This window comes from Mustela putorius, unplaced genomic scaffold (assembly GCF_011764305.1).
Source record: "Mustela putorius furo isolate JIRA1106 unplaced genomic scaffold, ASM1176430v1.1 tig00000460_pilon_pilon_pilon, whole genome shotgun sequence".
In the NCBI taxonomy this organism is placed as follows: Eukaryota; Metazoa; Chordata; class Mammalia; order Carnivora; family Mustelidae; genus Mustela; species Mustela putorius.
In genome coordinates, this window is record NW_025421389.1 from 269,853 (window position 1) to 281,788 (window position 11,936).

The window sequence follows — 11,936 nt, forward strand, 5'->3', positions numbered from 1 at the left end:
ACTTAGTATTTTTCAGAAATATTTCTTTCTTTACAAGAAGAACATCTTTGTTTAAGACTTTATTTAGATATGTGTAATAAAATTTAAAATTTTCTAGTAAGTAAATCTTTAAAGTCCCAGGATAGGATTAAAAGGTCTAGAATTAAGTAGAACAGGATAATAGAGGCAATGCCAACATTGGATCTAATATTATCAGGACAGAAAAATTTTCATAAATCAGAATAAAATAATCTACAGTGAAAAGAAAGTAGAAGTGTTCATTAGACCAAAATGCACAGTAATATATCTATAGTAATATTCATGTATATGAAAAATTGATGCTTAATATATAGAATTGTGTCTAGGTTTTAGGCGATCAGTAAATTAAACACGATTCACTCTATCAAGGCCAAGTTCAAACACACTCATTTGTCCTTATTATTGTTGGTTTTACACCGCCCTTGACTCTTCCCTTTCCTCTAATTAGTCCCTGTTGACTCTCCTTCCAGACTTTTCTATAATCTTACCCTTCTTTTTTACCCTCAGTGCTAACAGCGTGGTTTAGATCTTCATTATGTTTCACTTATGTTTTCCACAGTGTCTTTTAACTGGTGTGAAAACTCCAGGTGTTTTCCTATGCAGCTGATTTTTTTCTATGGTGTATAGAATGCCATTCCTAAAAATACAAACCCGGTTTTCATCTCTTTCTTTAGAATTGTTCAGTTATAATCCATCATTTCAAGATAAAGTTCCATATTCTTTGTATGACATTCAGGACAATTCACAAACTAGTATCTCCTTATTTATTTTTCCTTTATGTGGTTTCTTTAGAACATAACACATTTCTCTTGCCACATGACTTCCTGCATGTATTGTTTTCTGACACTGAGTTGGCCTTTCTGTATTTATGCCTGCCTAAACCTCTTCCTCCTTTGGGATCCAGCTCAAATATCACCTCTTATGTGAGGTCTTCCAGTTTTAAGTGCTTCTAAAGCCAACACTGCATTTAGCAAACACTTTTCATTATTATCGTTTGCTTGCTTGTCTCTCTCCTATCCTAGGCTTTGAGTTCAACAAACTGTACTTTCCTGTTTAATACATTATCAGTATCTAACATAAGACCTGCCGTACTACATGTTCTCAATTGTATTTATTGATAGAATGAAAATTTGTTCATGAATGAATGACAGAATTTTCAACTACATTAAGACATTTAAAACTTACAAGAAGTCCTGTGAGTTAAGCCTTTCATATTACTATTATTATTTTTATTTATTTGAGAATAAGAGAGAGAGAGGGCACGAGAGGAGGGAAGGTCAGAGGGAGAAGCAGACTCCCTGGTGAGCAGGGAGCCCAATATGGGACAGGATCCTGGGACTCCAGGATCATGACCTGAACCAAGGTAGTGGCTTAACCACCTGAGCCACCCAGGTGCCCAAGTCTTTCATGTTATTATAGTAACATTTTCAATGCGTATTGAAAACTTCATATAAATTAAAAATTCGTTATTTTTTTTTAAAGATTTTATTGATTTATTTGACAGAGATTACAGGTAAGCAGAGAGGCAGTCAGAGAGAGAGAGGAGAAGCAGGCTCCCCGGTGAACACATAGCCCGATATGGGGCTCGATCCTAGGACCTTGGGATCATGAACAGAGCTGAAGACAGAGGCTCTAACCCACTGAGTCACCCAAGCACTCCTAAAAATACATTCTTATATATTAGCTCTATCAATCCTAATGGTAAACTTCTTTTGTAGATAAGGTAGGAATTGTCATTTCGATCTATAAATGTGAAAATAGAGTCCAGCCAATTTTAGATTTTATCCATTTATTTGACAGAGAGAGATCACAAGTAGGCAGAGAGAGAGAGAGAGGAGGAAGCAGGCTCCCCACTAAGCAGAGAGCCAGATGCGGGACCCGATCCCAGGACCCTGAGATCATGACCTGAGTCGAAGGCAGCGGCTTAACCCACTGAGCCACCCAGGCGCCCTCCAGCCAATTTTAGAAAACTTGTCCATAACCACAGAACTTGTGGAAAATGTTGGACCCGAACTGAAGTTTTTTGATGACCAAAGAAAGATTTCATTTTTTTTTCAACTTCCTTTATTTGCTCTCTACTCTTACTTCTCTACCCTAAGGTAACTTCAACTTAGTGTGTTTCATATTTAGAGGACCACAGGACTCAAACCTTCTAGAAATACCAAGGGCTCCTTCTTGAAGAGTACTAATTAAGCAACTACATCATGTGACATTAAATGCAGGCAATATTTCCAGCTTTGATATCTGGGACTAAATATTGTAGCAAAGTCCTTAGCCAATGCCTTCAGGAAGACATAATTGAAATCTTAAGAGTTTGGCCTGGATGAAATCTTTGAATTTCAACTCCATTCTCTAATCATTGAATGGTCTTTACAACAAAATAATACTTTCGCTCACATTTAGAATTAAACAAAGAGATTAAAAACAAATAAAAAAGCAATGATTTTATCTGTTCTCTTTAATGGTGTATGTATTTTTTTACTTTAAGCTTTTTAAAAAATTCAGTAATTTCAAAAAAAATCACCTGAAAGGAAAAAAAAAAAAAGATGTTTTATTGCATAAATATTGACAATGAAGACAAAAATCTGTACTGGAGTATGGAATATTCTCATACGTCTTTGCAGTTTCATAAATGGAAAACTCAGGTTTCTGCTTCTTTATCTTACATGATCATTTCTAAGACTTTTCAAAATTATACAAGAGATTTTTTTTTTCTAATTTGGCCTTAGTTGTATAGAAATCACTAGCATTTTAAAAGTCCTTACTTCATCATATTTAAATTTTAATTTCTTTGAGATATTTATTTTGTTGTTGCTAAGCTAGTTTACAATAATGACAAGAGCATGGATTAAATTCTAACTGTACCATCTACTTGTCCTAGCATGGGAGAATGCAGTTAATCTTCCTGAGATTTCATTCACTTACATATAAAATGAAATCCTAATATCTTCCATAGATTATTCACCTATGTAGAGTAAGTCTCCTGGACAATATGAGTTATGCCTTTTCTACTACTCTGTCCTTAACACCATTGACATCATTGGATTGTCATAGATATTAAGTAAAGTAGTGCCTTGCAAATTCTAAAGTGACTTACAAATCTAAGTTGCTGTTGTCATAACATTTATTTCCATTAAGTGGAAGGAGAAAGAAAAATGTAGAAATTGAAGGTACTAACGAGAGTGCTTGGTGTTTCTAAAAGGACTTCCAACATATGTTTCTCTTATGAATATTTTTGTGCATGTCTCCTACACGTTTGCAGAAATTATAAACCAAGAGTGTTATTTTTGCTATATAAGAGTGTAACTGGGTCTTAGAGTAAGTATGCCTTTGTACTTGTTAATACCAAATGGACCTTTGAAATTCTTACACCAATTCATATATCCACCGTCATTATATAAGAATTTCCTTTATAAAATCTCTTTACAATGCTTGATATTCTCACTTTATATTTTGTCTTTTTTTTAACCTTAGAAATAGGGAAAGAGGTGGGGAGGGGCAGAGGAAGAGAAAGAATCCTTTTTTAAAAAAATTTTTAAATTAATTATTTAATTATTATTATGTTATGTTAGTCACCATATAGTACATCCTTAGTTTTTGATGTAGTGTTCCATGATTCATTGTTTGCGTATAACACCCAATGCTCCATGCAATACATGCCCTCCTAAATACTCATCCCCTGGTTCACCCATCCCCCCAAATCCTCTCCCTTTTACATTTTTCTGACTCCAACCTTTCTAAAACCCTCAGTTTGTTTCCTGGAGTCCATAGTCTCTTGTGATTCCATCTTCCTGATTTCAAGCTATGATCAAAGCTATGATTTCCCCCACCCCACTTCATTTTTTCCCCCATTCTGTTTCCCTACCCCCTTCATTTTTTCCTTCCTTCTCCTAATGTCCTCCATGCTATTCCTTATGTTCCACAAATAAGTGAAACCATGTGATAATTGACTTTCTCTGCTTGACTTATTCCACTTAGCCTAATATCCTCCAGTCCCATCCATGCTGATGCAAAAATCGGGTATTCATCCTTTTTGATGGCTGAGTACTATTCCATTGTGTATATGGATAACATTCTCTCTATCCATTTGTCTGTTGAAAGGCATCTCAGCTCTTTCCACAATTTGGATATTGTGGACAATCCTGCTATGAACATTGGGGTACATATGGCCCTTCTTTTCACTACACCTATATCTTTGGGGGTAAATACCCAATAGTGCAATTGCTGGGTTATAGTGTAGCTCTATTTTTAATTTTTTGAGGAAACTTCAAACTATTTTCCAAATTGGCTGCACCAACTTGCATTCCCACCAACAGTGTAAAAGAGTTCCCCTTTCTCCACAGCTTCTCCAACATTTATTGTTTCTTGCCTTGTCAATTTTTGCCATTCTAACTTGTGTGAGGTGGTATCTCAATATGGTTTTGATTTGAATTTCCCTGATGGCTAATGATGATGAACATTTTTTCATGTGTCTGTTAGCCATTTGTATGTCTTCATTGGAAAAGTGTCTGCTCAGGTCTTCTGCCCATGTTTTGACTTGATTATTTGTTTTTTGGGTGTTGAGTTTCAGAAGTTCTTTACAGACCTTGGGTATCAGCCCTTTGTCTGTAGTGTCATTTGTAAAGATCTCGGTTCTGTGGGTTGCTTCTTTGTTTTGTTGACTATCTCCTTTGCTGTGTGGAAGCTTTTTATCTTGATGAAGCCCCAGAAGTTCATTTTCGCTTTTGTTCCCTTGCCTTTTGGTGACGTGTCTTGAAAGAAATTACTGGGGCCAATGTTGAAGAGGTTACTGCCTAAGTTCTCCTCTAGGATTTTGGTGGATTTCTATTTCACACTGAGGTCTTTCATCTATTTTGAGTTTATCTTTGTGTGTAGTGTAAGAGAATTGTTGAGCTTCATTCTTCTGTATATAGCTGTCCAATTTGCCCAGCACTATTTATTGAAGAGACTGTCTTTTTTCCATTGGATATTTTTTCCTGATTTGTCAAAGATTAGTTGACCATGGAGTTGGGAGTCCACTTTTGGGCTCTCTATTCTGTTCCATTGATCCATGTGTCTGTTTTTGTGCTAGTACCATGCTGTCTTGGTGATCACAGCTTTGAAATCATAGCTTTGATCATAGCTTGAAATCAGGAAACTTGATGTCCCCAGCTTTGTTTTTCTTTTTCAACATTTCCTTGGTGATTCAAGGTCTTTTCTGGTTCCATAAAAATTTTAGGATTGTTTGTTCCAGCATTTCAAAAAATGCTGTCAGTATTTTGATCAGGATGGTGTTGAAAGTATAGATTGCTCTGGGCAACAGAGACATTTTAACAATGTTTGCTCTCCTGAACCATAGATGGAATGTTTTTCCATCTTTTTGTGTCTTCTTCAATTTCTTTCATGAGTGTTTTGTAGTTCCTAGAGTATAGATACTTTACCTCTTTGATTAGGTACATTCAAAGGTATCTTATGGTTTTTGGTGCTATTAAAATTGTAATTGATTCTCTAATTTCCCATTCTACATTTTCATTTTTATTGTATAAGAAAGCAACAGGTTTCTGTGCATTAATTTTATATCCTGCCACATTTCTGAATTGCTGTATGAGTTCTAGTAGTTTGGGGATGGAGTCTTTTGGATTTTTTCACATTAAGTATCAGTCATCAGTGAAGAGGGAGAGCTTGAATTCTTCTTTGCTTATTTGAATACCTTTTTTTTTCTTTCTTTTAGTTGTCTGATTGCCATTGCTAGGTCTCCTAGTACTATGCTGAACAATAGTGGTGAGAGTGGGCATCCTTGCCATGTACCTGATCTTAAGGGAAAGGCTCTCAGCTTTTCCCCATTGAGAATGATATTTGCTATGGGTTTCTCATAGATGGATTTTATGAAGTTGAGGAATGTTCCCTCTATCCCTACACTCTAAAGAGTTTTAATCAAAGAAGGATGCTGTATTTTGCCAAATGCTTTTACTGCATCAGTTGAGAGGTCCATGTGGTCCTTCTCTCTTATTATTTTGTTCTATCATATTGATTGATTTCCAAATGTTGAACCACCCTTGCATTCCAGGGATAAATCCACCTGGTTATGGTGGCTAATCCTTTTAATGTACTGTTAGATTCTATTACCTAGGATCTTGTTGAGAGTTTTGACATCCATAGTTATGAGGGATTTTGGTCTGAAATTCTCCTTTTTGATGGGGTCTTTGCCTGGTTTGGTGACCAAGGTAATGCTGGCCTTGTAGAAATAATCTGTAATTTTTCTTCTGTTTCTATTTGTTGAAACAGCTTCAGAAGAATAGGAATTATATCTTCTTTGAATGTTTGGTAGAATTCCCCAAGGAATACATCAGGCCCTGGAATCTTGTTTTTTGGGAGGTTTTGATCACTGCTTTAATTTCATTACTGGTTATTGTCCTATTCAGGTTTTCAGTTTCTTCCTGTTACAGTCTTGGAAGCTTATAGGTTTCCAGGAATGTATACATTTCTTCTAGGTTGCTTAACTTATTGGCATATTGCTGTTGATAATAATTTCTGATAATTCTTTCTATTTCCTTGTTGTTAGTTGTGATCTCTCCCTTTTCATTCATAATTTTATTTATTTGGTCCTTTCTCTTTTCTTTTGGATTAGTCTGGACAGTGGTTTCTCAATCTTACTAATTCTTTCAAAGAACCAGTTTCTAGTTTCATTAATGTGTTCTACTGTATTTCTCATTTCTAGTTCATTGATCTCTTTTTTAATCTTAATTATTTCCCTTCTTGTACTTAAGTTAGGTTTAATTTTTTGTTGGTTCTCCAGTTCTTTAAGGTGTAAAGATTGTTTTTGTATTCAGGGTTTTTTTTTAATTTTTATTTTTTATAAACATATACTATACTTTTATCCCCTGGGGTACAGGTATGTGAATCGCCAGGTTTACACACTTCACAGCACTCACCATAGCACATAACCTCCCCAATGTCCGTAACCCCACGCCCCTTCTCTCAACAACCCTCCCTCCAGCAACCCTCAGTTGGTTTTGTAAGATTAAGATTCACTTATGGTTTGTCTCCCTCCCAATCCCATCTTGTTTCATTTATTCTTCTCCAACCCCCTTAACCCCTTATGTTGCATCTCCACTTCCTCAGATCAGGGAGATCATATGACAGTTGTCTTTCTCTGCTTGACTTATTTCGCTAAGCATGATACCCTCTAGTTCCATCCACGTTGTCACAAATGGCAAGATTTCATTTCTTTTGATGGCTGCATAGTATTCCATTGTGTATATATACCACATCTTCTTGATCCATTCATCTGTTGATGGACATCTAGGTTCTTTCCATAGTTTGGCTATTGTGGACATTGCTGCTATAAACATTCAGATGCACGTGCCCCTTCGGATCAATACGTTTTTATCTTTAGGGTAAATACCCAGTAGTGCAATTGGTGGGTCATAGCGTAGTTCTATTTTCAACATTTTGAGAACCTTCCATGTTGTTTTCCAGAGAGGTTGCACCAGTTTGCATTCCCACCAACAGTGTAGGAGGGTTCCCCTTTCTCCGCATCCTCGCCAGCATCTGTCATTTCCTGACTTTTTGATTTTAGCCATTCTGACTGGTGTGAGGTGATATCTCATTGTGGTTTTGATTTGTATTTCCCTGATGCTGAGTGATATGGAGCCCTTTTTTATGTGTCTGTTGGCTATCTGGATGTCTTCATTGCAGAAATGTCTGTTCATGTCTTCTGCCCATTTCTTGATTGGATTATTTGTTCTTTGGGTGTTGAGTTTGCTAAGTTCTTTTTATTTTTTTTATTTATTTAAAAAAAATTTTTTTTTAATTTTTAATTTTTTATAAACATATATTTTTATACCCAGGGGTACAGGTCTCTGAATCACCAGGTTTACACACTTCACAGCACTCACCAAAGCACATACCTAGCCCTTTATCTGATATGTTGTTTACAAATATCTTCTCCCATTCTGTCAGCTGTCTTTGGTTTTGTTAACTGTTTCCTTTGCTGTGCAAAAGGATAAAATTGATAAAATCCCAATAGTTCATTTTTGCCCTTGCTTCCCTTGGCTTTGGCGATGTTCCTAGGAAGATGTTGCTGCTGGCAGAGGTCGAAGAGGTTGCTGCCTGTGTTCCCCTCAAGGACTTTGATGGATTCCTTTCTCACATTGAGGTCCTTCATCCATTTTGAGTCTATTTTCGTGTGTGGTATAAGGAAATGGTTTAATTTCATTTTTCTGCAAGTGGCTGTCCAATTTTCCCAACACCAATTATTGAAGAAGCTGTCTTTTTTCCATTGGACATTCTTTCCTGCTTTGTCGAAGATTAGTTGACCATAGAGTTGAGGGTTTATTTCTGGGCTCTCTATTCTGTTCCATTGATCTATGTGTCTGTTTTTGTGCCAGTACCATACTGTATTGATGATGACAGCTTTGTAATAGAGCTTGAAGTCTGGAATTGTGATGCCACCAACTTTGCCTTTCTATTCAATATTCCTTTGGCTATTTGAGGTCTTTTCTGGTTCCATACAAATTTTAGGATTATTTGTTCCATTTCTTTGAAAAAGATGGGTGGTACGTTGATAGGAATTGCATTAAATGTGTACATTGCTTTAGGTAGCATAGACATTTTCACAATATTTATTCTTCAAATCCAGAAGCATGGAACATTTTTCCATTTCTTTTTTTTTTTTTTTAAAGATTTTATTTATTTATTTGACAGAGAGAAATCACAAGTAGATGGAGAGGCAGGCAGAGAGAGAGAGGGAAGCAGGCTCCCTGCTGAGCAGAGAGCCCGATGCGGGACTCGATCCCAGGACCCCGAGATCATGACCTGAGCCGAAGGCAGCGGCTTAACCCACTGAGCCACCCAGGCGCCCCCATTTTTCCATTTCTTTGTGTCTTCCTCAATTTCTTTCATGAGTACTTTATAGTATTCTGAGTATAGATTCTTTGCCTCTTTGGTTAGGTTTATTCCTAGGTATCTTATGGTTTCGGGTGCAAATGTAAATGGGATTGTATCCCTAATTTCTCTTTCTTCTTTCTTGTTGTTTGGTGTAGAGAAATGCAACTGATTTCTGTGCATTGATTTTATATCCTGACACTTTACTGAACTGCTGTACAAGTTCTAGCAGTTTTGGAGTGGAGTCCTTGGGTTTTCCACATATAGTATCATATCATCTTCAAAGAGTGATAGTTTGACTTCTTCTTTGCTGTTTTGGATGCCTTTAATTTCCTTTTGTTGTCTCATGGCTGAGGATAGGACTTAGAGTACTATGTTGAATAGAAGTGGTGATAATGGACATCCCTGCCATGTTCCTGACCTTAGTGGAAAAGCTTTCAGTTTTTCTCCATTGAGAATGATATTTGCAGTGGGTTTTTCATTAATGGCTTTGATGATATTGAGGTAGGTGCCCTCTATCCCTACACTTTGAAGAGTTTTGATCAGGAAGGGATGCTGTACTTTGTCAAATGCTTTTTCAGCATTTATTGAGAGTATCATATGGTTCTTGTTCTTTCTTTTATTAATGTGTTGTATCACATTGATTGATTTGCAGATGTTGAACCAACCTTGCAGCCCTGGAATAAATCCCACTTGGTCGTGGTGAATAATCCTTATAATGTACTGTTGAATCCTATTGGCTAGTATTTTGGTGAGAATTTTTGCAACTGTGTTCATCAAGGATATTGGTCTGTAGTTCTCTTTTTTGATGGGATCCTTGTCTGGTTTTGGGATCTAGGTGATGATGGCCTCATAAAATGAGTTTGGACGTTTTCCTTCTATTTATATTTTTTGGAACAGTTTCAGGAGAATAGGAATTCGTTCTTCTTTAAATGTTTGGTAGAATTCCCCCGGGAAGCCGTCTGGCCCTGGGCTTTTGTTTGTTTGGAGACTTTCGATGACTGTTTCAATCTCCTTACTGGTTATGGGTCTGTTCAGGCTTTCTATTTCTTCCTGGTTCAGTTGTGGTAGTTTATATTTCTCTAGGAATGCATTTCTTCCAGATTGTCAAATTTGTTGGTGTAGAGTTGCTTATAGTATGTTCTGTATTTCTTTGGTGTTAGTTGTGATCTCTCCTCTTTCATTCATGATTTTATTTATTTGGGTCCTTTCTCTTTTCTTTTTGATAAGTCTGGCCAGGGGTTTTTCAATCTTATTAATTCTTTCAAAGAACCAGCTCCTAGTTACATTGATTTGTCCTATTGTCTTTTTGGTTTCTATTTCTTTGGTTTCTGCTCTGATCTTTATGATTTCTCTTCTCCTGCTGGGTTTAGGGTTTCTTTCTTGTGCTTTCTCCAGCTCCTTTAGGTGTAGGGTTAGGTTGTGTACCTGAGACCTTTCTTGTTTCTTGAGAAAGGCTTGTACCACTGTATATTTTCCTCTCTGGACTGCCTTTGTCCTGTGTCCCAAAATCTGTTTCCTACAGGTTTTGAACAGATTTTTGAATTATCATTTCTTTCCACGAATTTTTTCAATTCTTCTTTAATTTCCTGGTTCACCCATTCATTCTTTAGAAGGATGCTGTTTAGTCTCCATGTATTTGGGTTCTTACCAAATTTCCTCTTGTGATTGAGTTCTAGCTTCAGAGAATTGTGGTCTGAAAATATGCAGGGGATGATCCCAATCTTTTGATACCAGTTGAGACCTGATTTAGGACCCAGGATGTGATCTATTCTGGAGAATGTTCCATGTGCACTAGAGAAGAATATGCATTCTGTTGCTTTGGGATAAAATGTTCTGAATATATCTGTGATGTCCATCAGGTCCAGTGTGTTATTTAAGGCCTTTATTTCCTTGTTGATCTTTTGCTTGGATGATCTGTCCATTTCAGTGAGGGGAGTGTTAAAGTCCCCTACTATTATTGTATTATTGTTGATGTGTTTCTTTGATTTTGTTATTAATTGGTTTATATAGTTGGCTGTTCCCACGTTGTGGGCATAGATATTTAAAATTGTTAAATCTTCTTGTTGGACAGACCCTTTGAGTATGATATAGTGTCCTTCCTCATCTCTTATTATAGTCTTTGGCTTAAAATCTAATTGATCTGATCTAAGGATTGCCACTCCTGCTTTCTTCTGACGTCCATTAGCATGGTAAATTCTTTTCCACCCCCTCACTTTAAATCTGGAGGTGTCTTCGGGTTTAAAATGAGTTTCTTGTAGGCAACATATAGATGGGTTTTGTTTTTTTTTATCCATTCTGATACCCTATGTCTTTTCATTGGGGCATTTAGCCCATTAACATTCAGGGTAACTATTGAGAGATATGAATTTAGTGCCATTGTATTGCCTGTAAGGTGACTGTTATTGTATATTGTCTCTGTTCCTTTCTGATCAACTACTTTTAGGCTCTCTCTTTGCTAAGAGGACCCCTTTCAATATTTCCTGTAGAGCTGGTTTGGTGTTTGCAAATTCATTCAGTTTTTGTTTGTCCTGGAAGCTTTTAATCTCTCCTTCTATTTTCAATGATAGCCTAGCTGGATATAGTATTCTTGGCTGCATATTTTTCCCGTTTAGTTCTCTGAATATATCACACCAGCTCTTTCTGGCCTGCCAGGTCTCTGTGGATAAGTCAGCTGCCAATCTAATATTTTTACCATTGTATGTTACAGACTTCTTTTCCCGGGCTGCTTTCAGGATTTTCTCTTTGTCACTAAGACTTGTAAATTTTACTATTAGGTGACGGGGTGTGGGCCTCTTCTTATTGATTTTTTTTTAAAGATTTTATTCATTTATTTGACAGACAGAGATCACAAGTAGGCAGAGAGGCGGTCAGAGAGAGAGAGGAGGAAGCAGGCTCCCTGCTGAGCAGAGAGCGCAATGCGGGACTCGATCCCAGGACCCTGAGATCATGACCTGAGCCGAAGGCAGCTGGCTTAACCCACTGAGCCACCCAGGCACCCCATATTGATTTTGAGGGAGGTTCTTGCACCTCCTGGGTTTTGATGCTCGTTC